Source organism: Canis lupus, chromosome 7 (assembly GCF_003254725.2).
Source record: "Canis lupus dingo isolate Sandy chromosome 7, ASM325472v2, whole genome shotgun sequence".
NCBI classification, from domain to species: Eukaryota; Metazoa; Chordata; class Mammalia; order Carnivora; family Canidae; genus Canis; species Canis lupus.
In genome coordinates this window covers 41081227-41090145 of record NC_064249.1, presented here as the reverse complement: position 1 = coordinate 41090145, position 8919 = coordinate 41081227, and positions in this window count along the sequence as shown.

Below are 8919 nucleotides of genomic sequence, written 5' to 3'. Positions count from 1 at the left end.
AGACCCCAGGGTGGACCCAGAGACCCAGGGCAGATGTAGGGTGGGACGTCCTATGTGAGAGGGGCAGCAGCATCCTGGCAGAAGCTGGGGCAGGGGAGCAGGGCAGGACTTTCCAAGAGTCAGTGCCGGGCCCTGGGCTTTACATTCAGCCCTGTTGATGTAATGTTGGGGGGCTTGTTCCCCTACAGTTCGTGGCAGCCCTCCCCGCCCTACTGCAGCCACAGCTCTACCAGAGCAACCAGGGAGGGTGCTGAGGTTGGGGAAGAGGCTGGCCGTTGCTAGGCAACAGAGGCTGGGTACCTGGAGGGCAAGGGGGGGCCCTGGCAGGATCGAAGGGGCGGGGGAGGCAGGAGACAGGAAAGGAGCAGGGTGGGCAAAGCTCAAGGCTCCCTCTCCCATCCTCCTCATGACAGTTGCAGAGGAGGGATGTGCTGTCGCCCAGTGCTGTGTTAATGAGAGTGTGGTCCTCTGCTGGGACAGGACGCTGTGACTCGGGAGCCTAGGGGAAGAAAGACGGGTTAAGCATCTTTCACTGGTAGTTGGAGGGGTGGAGGGCTTGCCCTGTCCAGTGAAAGGTGGGAGCCCCTGTGGACGTGCAGGTGCTCCAGGCTGGCAGTTTGCTGGGGAGGGAAGCTCCACCAGCTCCCAGCGAGAGGGGGGCTGCCCAGAGAAGGGATTGCCCGGAAGTCCCAGTGTTCTCAGAGCTGAACTTCTCCACTGGATTTCCTGTGATTTTCAGTGTATTTTTAGGTGGTTTGGAGTTCGACAGAGGTAACCATCCATAGGAAAGACTCTGTCCTTTGTCCTTTGAGCCCTGATCCCCACCCAGCTGCATCTCTGCCAGGCTAGGGAAGCAGCTCAGGCCGTCCACAGTGTTGACACAGGGCTGTCACCACTCTCATCTGCTGGCTCTGCCAGTGGCTCAGCTCCCACCCAGAGGCAGCACCTTCATGAGGCGAGCAGTTATTGTGCCCCCAGACTCTCTGCAACACAGGCTACACGTACTGGCTGGGAACTCTTGCTGCCTCTCCTGGTGTGGTCCCGAATTCTGCAAGGAACTGGGTGTGCTTTGGCCCCCTCCTCTCCATGAGGCCTGGGGGTTTGCCATCCACCCACCTCACACACCCCAGACTGGCCCCAGAGGGTCATGTTGCCTGGAAGACACAGGGCCCTCCTGATTGCTTACCCAGGAGGAGAGGAAGCTGGAGGTCAAGGGGACAAGCTTGGCTTTTTTTCATGCCTGCTCCATGCCAGGCACTCTGGAAGGCCTCATATGTGTCATTGTCATCATCATACAACAAACAGCCCATTGGTTACAGAATTCTCATCCTCCTTGTACAGAGGATGGAACAGAAGCCCAGAGAGGTTAAGGAGCATGTTCCTAGTCCTATAGCAAGAAGGGGCTCTGGATTCAAAGCCAGGCCTGTCTGTTGCCCTGTCAAGGGTCACAGGAGGAAATGGTTTCACTGTTGCCCTGAGTGTGGGGTCACAGGGATAGGGGAGGGACCCAGGAGTCTGCACAGAGGGGAAGCCTCAGTGCGCAGTTAGTCCCCTTATGAACTCTAAGTTGCAAGTACTAATAAAGAAGACGAAGGTAGTCAGAACTCTGTATGCTGTGACGCCTGGGTGGCTCAGTGGTTGAGTGTCTGCCTTTGGCTCAGGTCGTGATCCTGGAGTCCTGGGATTGAGTCCCACATTGGGCTCCCCACGGGGAACCTGCTTCCCCCTCTGCCTATGTCTCTCATGAATAAATAAATAAAATATTTGGAAAAAAAAAAAAGGAGCTCTGTGTGCTACACAGGGACCTCAAAGTTGCTCAGGCTTAGAGATAGCCAGCAGAGAAGCCTGGTCAGGCTGACCTGAGATACCATCCCAGCTCAACCATTTCCAGCTGTGTGACCTTCGGCAAGCTGTTGACCCTCTCTGAGCCTGGCTCTCTGCAGTGATAGTGGGAAGCTGATAATCTTAGAGATTACAATAAAAAAACTAAACGATGTGTGTAAGGAGCTTCACCAAAGCCCCTCTCCTCTATCCCCCACAGAAGGAGATCCCGTGTGACTAAGGGCCAGCTGATGGGCCCATGCAAACTTGTCGGAGCACTGGCTATGCTTTGGGTGAGCCCTGAGCCTCACTGCGGTTCGTGGAAGGTCTCTGAGGTGTCTCCCTCTCTCTCATGGCAGTGGCAGCGGGGAAGTCACACATGGAGCCATTTATCAAGAAAGGGCCCCCCAAAGCGTCCTCTGCTGGAGAAGTGAGTAATGACAACAGAGAGGATACAGTTGCAGACACCTGTATTCCCGTTTCTTCTAAGACAGATGTTTGAAGTGGAGACCAGAGAATAGAAATTCTAGAATGGTGAGAATAGAGTCCCTACCCACCGGTTCATGGGTTCATAACTTCCTGTGTGCGTGGCGGGGGAGCTCAGCCTCACCACCCCAGCTTGCAGACCAGGGCCATGACCTTGGCTGGCCTGGGAGGCAGTTTGGAGAAAGAAGTACCAAGGCTGGAGGTGAGAACAGGAGGCTCCAGGGGAACTGGGAAGCTAGACTCTCACAACTCCAGGTTTGAACCGCACCACAGTTTCGGGAGATCAGAGAAGAAAGTGGGAGCGGGCTTGGGTAGGCCACCCCAGACCACTTGGGCAGGCATGGACCCCAGACGGCGGCTGGACAGAACTGCCCAGAAGGGACACCTGGGTGGCTCAGTGGTTGAGGGTTTGCCTTTGGCTCAGGTCATGATCCCAGTCCTGGGTTCAAATCCTGCAGCAGGCTCCCTACAGGGAGCCTGCTTCTCCCTCTGCCTATGTCTCTGCCTCTCTCTCTATGTCTCTCATGAATCAATAAATAAAATATTAAAAAAAGAAAATAAAAGAAAAGAAAGAAAAGAAAAGAAAAGAAAAGAAAAGAAAAGAAAAGAAAAGAAAAGAACTCCCCAGAAGCGCAGCGCACTGCCTACCTGCTAATCACAACTCGCAGTTGCCAAATGTATGGGTGATTTGAATGCACATTTGAAACCAAGAAGCACTTCTCTCTCTCTCTCTCTCTTTTTTTTTTTAAGATTTTATTTATTCATTCATGAGAGACACAGAGAGAGGGAGAGAGAGAGGCAGAGAGAGAAGCAGGCTCCATGCAGGGAGCCCAATGTGGGACTCGATCCCCAGTCTCCAGGATCATGCCCTGGGCCGAAGGCAGGGGCTCAACCGCTGAGCCACCCAGGGATCCCAAGAAGCACTTCTCATCACCGGAGAAACAGTAACTGTGTGGTGATAGGTGTCAGCTGGACTAATTGTGATCATGTCATGGCACACACAAATATCAAAGTCTTACATCATATGCCTGCAGATAGTATACAATTATATGTCAGTTATATCTCAGATGGAAGGGAAAGGACAGACCGAGCATCACTGCTGTGCCCTGTGCATGGACTCTGTGCCCAGGAGGGATCTTTAAAGGTGTCACCAATAAGTAGGAGCTCCTCAAAGGCCCTCCCTCCAGGGAGGTTAGTGAGGAACGGTGCGTGAGAGGCCAGTGGCTTCTTTCACTTGTTTGATATGGTGGGCTCCCAAGTAAGTCTTCCTTTGAAGACCCAGTGCCAGACAAAAGAAACCCTCTGTGCTCCATCATGGAGTGTCTGTGCTGTGGAATGCCACACAGCCTTGCAAAGCAAGCAGCGGGGCCAGGCCCAGAGACACACAGTGGTCGGAAACAAATTGTTGAACAAAGAAAGCAAGTTTCAGGGATACCTGGCTGCCTCAGTCAGTAGAACACGTGACTCTTGATCTTGGGGTCATGAGTTGGAGCCCCATGTGGGGCGTGGAGCCTACTTTTGAAAAAGGCCAGTCTCAGAGCAATCGATACCACCACAGGCTACTTATGCAAATAAGCATGTATGAGTATTTGTGTAATAAGCAACTCTGTCAACTTAGCTTATAAAAACAACTATCATATTACATCATAGTTTCAGGGATTGATTGGGTTCTGTTGGGTGGTTTTTACTCAGTACCTTGGGCTGCTCTGTTCTGACTGGGCTAGAGGTGAGGGCATCCTCATGTGTCTGCACTCTGGCCACTCATTTGGGCACTTGGGAACACTCCAACAGGTGGGGTCCAGAAATCTATGATAACATCTCTCTGTAGTCCCTCTCTGTTGACTTTCCAGCACAGAGGATTCAGGGTAGACAGAATTCTTACAAGGTGGTTCAGGACTCCAGAAATTATGTGTCCTAGCATAAAGAGCCAGGGAGGATCGATATTGCTTCTTAGTACCTAGCCTTGGGAGTGACCTGGCATCACTTCTGTCACACATTAGTAAGGCAGCTTGGGGCTTGCTGAGGCAGCAGTCAGAGCCCCCACCTGCTGGGGCACCTCAAGGTGTTGGAAAAGCATGTGGGATAGGAAATGTCATGCCCGTTTGTGGAAAGTACGTTCCGCCACAGTATGTTTGTATACGTGAAGATAAATAAATAGGAAAAATGCCCAGAGAGATCTATACCTAAATATCAACAGGGCTTCCCTGTGGAGAAGATGGGGTGCAAGTGTGTTTTCCTATACCTTCCTATGGATGACTTGACTTTTTCCTTGGAGATGATATATACATTATTTTGTTGAATGAAAAGGAAACTGAAGAGAAGAAAAAAGGAAGAGAAGCCAAGTAAAACTTTGCTGTAAGCCCTTCATAATAAAAAGTTTGATAGATTGGTAGGTATTTCTGGAGAATATTGCACAATGCATCTGAATTTCATGAACACATTTAATTAGGTTGGTTATATTTTATTTTATTATTTAATTTTTTAAGTTTATTTTTATTTTTTTTTAAAGGTTTTATTTTTTATTTATTCATGAGAGACACAGAGCGAGAGAGAGAAGCAAAGACACAGGCAGAGGGAGAAGCAGGCCCCATGCAGGGAGCCCGATGTGGGACTCGATCCTGGGTCTCCAGGATCACACCCCGGCCTGCAGGCGGCACTAAACCACTGCGCCACCAGGGCTGCCCTAAGTTTATTTTTAAATGTTTAAATAATTTTTTTATTTATTTGAGAGAGAGCCAGTGAGTGAGAGAGAATGAGCAGCGGGGAGGGGCAGAGGGAGAAGCAGACTCCCCACTGAGCAGGGAGCCCCATGAGGGGCTCGAACCCAGGACCTTGAGATCATGACCTGAGCTAAAAACAAATACTTAACTGACTGAGCCACCTAGGTGCCTCTTAAGTTTAATTTTTTTTTTTTTTTACTTATTAATGAGAGATACAGAGAGAGAGAGAGAGAGAGAGAGAGAGAGCGGCAGAGACACAGGCAGAGGGAGAAGCAGGCTCCCTGCAGGGAGCCCGACGTGGGACTCGATCCCGGGTCTCCAGGATCAGGCCCTGGGCTGAAGGCGGGGCTAAACCGCTGAGCCACCCAGGGTGTCCAAGTTTAATTTTTTTAGTAATTTCTACACCCATCCCATGTGGGGCTCTCTGCTCAGCTGGGAGTCTCCTCACGGACCCCAAGATCAAGAGTTGAATCACATGTTCTTCCAACTGAGCCAGCCTAGGTACCCTGTGTTGGTTATATATATATATTTTTAAATTATATTATATATATATATTTTTAAAGATTTTATTTATTTATTCATGAGAGAGACAGAAAGAGAGAGAGAGGCAGAGACACAGGCAGAGGGAGAAAAAGGCTCCATGCAGGGAGCCCGACGTGGGACTCGATCCCGGGTCTCCAGGATCAGGCCCTGGGCTGAAGGCAGCGCTAAACTGCTGAGCCATCCGGGCTGCCCTTTTTATTATATTTTAAATAAGATGTAGGAATGTAGACAGTTATTATTTTTCCAACTTTATTGAGATATAACTGACATATAACATTATATAAATAAAAGGTATACAATGTAATATATTGTATACAATGTATGTATATATAGAAAGAAATGATTAACCACAATAGGGTTGGCCAACCCCTCCATCACCATGTGCAGGTGTCTGGTGAGGACATTTAGGATCTACTCTTCATCAACTTTCAGGTATATGATACAGTGTTCCTAACTATAGTCACCATGCTGTGTACCACATCCCCAGAACATTCTCCTCTTATAACTGGAAGTTTGTGATTTTGGACCAACATCCCCCCATTTCCACCCCTACCCCCCAAGGACAGCATACAGATATTTCTTGAATATCTGCTGCATGTGAGTTGAACAGCTATGCCCAGAACATGTTGTTAATAGATCTGAGTCAGCTTTGAGGAACATCTCTGGTAGTTCCATCCATGGCCTTGTCCTGTTTCCACACTTTTATGTGGAAAGAGAAAAGGCAGCCCTGTCAAGGAGGTGGCATCATGGTGTGAAAAGACTTCAATATGTTAGATAAAAGTTGGGGCACCTGGCCAGTTCAGTCGCTGGAGAATGCGACTCTTGATCTCAGGGTTGTGGGTTCGAGCCCACATTGGGTGTAGAGATTACTTAAAAATAAAATCTTTAAAAATACATATACATATATATATGTGTGTATATATATATATATAACATAAAAATAGTGAAGATGTCAGCTTCACTCTTGCAATTATTTGTTGTTATGTAACAAACTGCCTTAAAACTTAGTGGCTCAAGGGGTGCCTGGGTGGCTCAGTTGGTTAAGCATCCATTTGTGATTTCAGTTCAGGTCGTGATTTAGGGTCACAAGATCGAGCCCCGTATCAGGCCCTGTGCTCAGCAGGGAGTCTACTGGAGATTCTCTCTCTCTCCTTTTGCCCCCACAAAATAAATAAATAAATCTTTAAAAAAACCACTTATGGCTCAAAACAGCAATAACAACATGATGATTCTGATTGTGGCTCTGGGCCTGGCTGACCTCAGCAGGGCGGCTCTCTCCCCAGGTCTCTCCTGTGGCTGGTGGCCCCATGTGAGTCTTCCTCACATGACCAGGTGTCCGCAGGGGCATCCACTGCAACTGTCCCTAGGACACGGACACCTGACTTCTCCATGAGGCCTCGGCATCCTCATGACATGGCAGCTGGGTTCTGAGAGCAGGTGTCCCACCAGGACCAGGTGGAAGTCATGGCATTTTGTACGTCGCTATAGAAGTCACAGAACCTCACTGTCACTGTGATTACAGACCTGCCCAGGTTCGAGGGGAGGGACATTGATGCTACTCCTCAATGCCAGGGCTACCAGCGTCGCAATAAGAGCGAGGGATATGGGGGGATCTTGTTATGCTCATCTTAGAGAATACAGTCTATGTTCATTAATCATCTAATAAATTAAAATTAAACAATGATGCTTATGTTTTTCAAATTCACAATTAGCTCATTTCACATAGTAGAAGCCACGTCCTTCTGTATGGGTCCGGAGCTAAGCTGTGCTGCTGTGATGGGCACCCCCAGACCTCAGAGCAAGAGTCTCAGGGGCAGTGGCGCCCGGCTGCCTCAGTCAGAAGAGCGCGTGTGCTTGAGCTCGGGGTCATGAATTCAAGCCCCACATTGGGCATAGAGATGACTAAGAATAAAGAAATAAGGGGCACTGGGGGGCTCAGTGGTTGAGTGTCCGCCTTCAGTTCAGGGCATGTTCCTGGGGTCCTGGGGTCAAGTCCTTCATCGGGCTCCCCTCGGGGATCCTGCTTCTCCCTTTGTCTGTGTCCCTCTCTGCCTCTCTCTGTGTGTCTCTCATGAATCAATAAATACAAATTTTTAAAAAGAAATAAATAGATAAAAGCCTCAAAGCCCATCAGTGGCTGTCTGTGTAGGGTCCCACCAGCTGGTGACTCCGCTCAGGACTTTGGTCCCACACAGGTTAGTGGGGGCAGTAGTTCAGGGAGCCCAGCTGACGGTCATGTCACCGCTGTTCCCTCTGGGATAGACACTGCACCAGGAAAAGGAGGATGAGAGGACCACGTGCAAGATTTTTGTTGACTGAGCCTGGAAGCAGTGCTGCCTTTGTGCTCAGGTTCCCTTGTCCCAGCACAGCCCCCGATGGCAAGGGGCTATGGGGGCAGGAGAGCCAGTCGGCTGTGTCAGGTGAGCATTGGGAGGCCTGTGCCTCATTTTGTTCACGCCCAGAAGGCCTTGCGCAGCCTGTGCTTTCACCTGACCTCGCGTGCCTTTCCCCAGGTATGCACTCAGCTCTGCTTCTCCGCAGTCCAGCGAGAGCTGGGGTGTCTTTCCCCCATGGGGCTTCCCCTGGTCACGCTGTTCAACACGGCAGCCCATCCCTCCTTTCCTTCCCTGGGTCTGCCCTGGCCTTTTCTGGAAGCACTTACTTCTTCTTTTTTTTTTTTTTTTTTTAAGATTATTTATTCATGAGAGACACAGACTGAGAGAGAGGGTGGCAGAGACACAGGCAGAGGGAGAAGCTGACGCCTCTCGGGAAGCCTGATATGGGACTCGATCTCGGATCCTGGGATCCCGACCTGAGCCAAAGGCAGGCGCCCAACCACTGAGCAGCCCAGGCATCCCACACTTCTTGCTTCTGACGGGAAATGTCTGCCTCTGTCCAGTGGCTGTCAGCTGCGGAGGGCGCTGATCCTTGTCTGCTTTACCTTGTCCCGGGCACCTGAGCTGGCAACGGGCATGCAGAGGGCACACACTCAGCATTCACTGAAGGCCTGAAGTTCTAAAACACTCGCTGCCCGCAGGTTATGTAACACTAACACTTGTGTGCCCCTCGAGTGGGACTGTACATTGGTGCGATGCAGTTTTAAACAAACTTGTAATTTTGGAATAGTTTTACATTTATGGAAAGGTTGCCAAAGCAGTGCAGGGCATTCGTGTGTGCCATCACCTGCTTGCCCGCAGGTTGACAGCTGGCATTTCTGTGCTATGTTGCTCAAAACAGAGAGACCAGTATTAAAACCTATTACTATTAACCCCAGACTTCATTCGGGGTCTCCGGCCTCCCATGGATGTCCTGTCTTCCCCACCCAGGGTCCAGGCCAGGCTGCCACACT